Source organism: Dreissena polymorpha, chromosome 6 (assembly GCF_020536995.1).
Source record: "Dreissena polymorpha isolate Duluth1 chromosome 6, UMN_Dpol_1.0, whole genome shotgun sequence".
Taxonomy (NCBI): Eukaryota; Metazoa; Mollusca; class Bivalvia; order Myida; family Dreissenidae; genus Dreissena; species Dreissena polymorpha.
In genome coordinates, this window is record NC_068360.1 from 24,896,677 (window position 1) to 24,898,459 (window position 1,783).

Consider the following 1,783-nt stretch of genomic DNA (forward strand, 5'->3'; position numbering starts at 1 on the left):
ATATATATATATATATATATATATATATATATATATATATATATATATATATATATATTATATGAAAGCATAATTAAAAATTTACATCACACAGTATTACCTTTTAAAGGTCTTTGATATGAAATTAACTGCGTATGTGTTTTTGTCTTTAAAAGAAAAGCACATGGTATATTTTGGGTTCAATTTAAAACTACGCCCTGCATTGATAGTGATTTTGATATAAATACATCACTAGTTTTCAATGATTTTTTTTCCGTGTTTAGAATAATTAATTTACAACATTTGAGCTTTTATTGCAGTAATACATATACTCAGCCCAACATCTTCGAAAAGAATATAAACTGCGTTATGGACATTTTACCAAACTATTGCCTGATGGTCGCATTACATTCACGTGTATGTGAGAGCAAGGAACGACAACTCTGCATGAAGATTGACATTTTACAAGACTTTAAAACCGCGGTGCATTAAACGTTTGCGTAGTTTTTTAACCAGGTTTTCCGAAGGAAAACCAGGTTTTCCGAAGGAAAAAACTGGTTATTAGATTGGCGAATGCGGGCGGGCTGGCTGGCTGGCGGGCTGGCTGGCTGGCGGGCTGGCGGAATAAGCTTGTCCGGGCCATAACTATGTCGTTCATTGTCAGATTTTAAAATCATTTGGCACATTTGTTCACCATCATTGGACGGTGTGTCGCGCGAAATAATTACGTCGATATCTCCAAGGTCAAGGTCACACTTTGAGTTCAAAGGTCAAAAATGGCCATAAATGAGCTTGTCCGAGCCATAACTATGTCGTTCATCGTCAGATTTTAAAATCATTTGGCACATTTGTTCACCATTATTGGACGGTGTGTCGCGCGAAATAATTACGTCGATATCTCCAAGGTCAAGGTCACACTTTGAGTTCAAAGGTCAAAAATGGCCATAAATGAGCTTGTCCTGGCCATAACTATGTCATTCATTGTGAGATTTTAAAATCATTTGGCACATTTGTTCACCATCATGGGACGGTGTGTCCCACGAAAGAATCACGTCAATATCTCCAATGTCAAGGTCGCCACGACTAAAAATAGATTTAAAAAAAAAAAAAAACTTACAAAGGGGGTTAATTTTTTTTGGTCATTTTAAAAGTTCAGTTTGAGTTTTCTCCCTTTATCAGATTTTTTTTTCACAATGAAAACCTGGTTTTGTGACAATTTTGTCCCTTGTTATAACGTAGATTTGCTGTCCATGCATAATTGTATATCTTCATCTGGTTCATCATGTTTTAGGCGTTTTGTTAACCAGGTTTTCCGAAGGAAAAAACTGGTTATTAGATTGGCGAATGCGGGCGGGCTGGCGGGCTGGCGGAATAAGCTTGTCCGGGCCATAACTATGTCGTTCATTGTCAGATTTTAAAATCATTTGGCACATTTGTTCACCATCATTGGACGGTGTGTCGCGCGAAATAATTACGTCGATATCTCCAAGGTCAAGGTCACACTTTAAGTTCAAAGGTCAAAAATGGCCATAAATGAGCTTGTCCGAGCCTTAACTATGTCGTTCATCGTCAGATTTTAAAATCATTTGGCACATTTGTTCACCATCATTGGACGGTGTGTCGCGCGAAATAATTACGTCGATATCTCCAAGGTCAAGGTCACACTTTGAGTTCAAAGGTCAAAAATGGCCATAAATGAGCTTGTCCTGGCCATAACTATGTCATTCATTGTGAGATTTTAAAATCATTTGGCACATTTGTTCACCATCATGGGACGGTGTGTCCCACGAAAGAATCACGTCAA

General features: G+C 37.6%; 1 long non-coding RNA gene across 1 annotated transcript; it reads left to right on the top strand.

The window, feature by feature from the left end:
- The first annotated feature begins 513 nt into the window (after positions 1-513).
- Positions 514-1,129, top strand: LOC127834737 (uncharacterized). Its single transcript, XR_008028099.1, has 2 exons — positions 514-722; positions 885-1,129. It is a non-coding gene; the product is annotated as an uncharacterized LOC127834737 (long non-coding RNA).
- Positions 1,130-1,783: the final 654 nt, after the last annotated feature.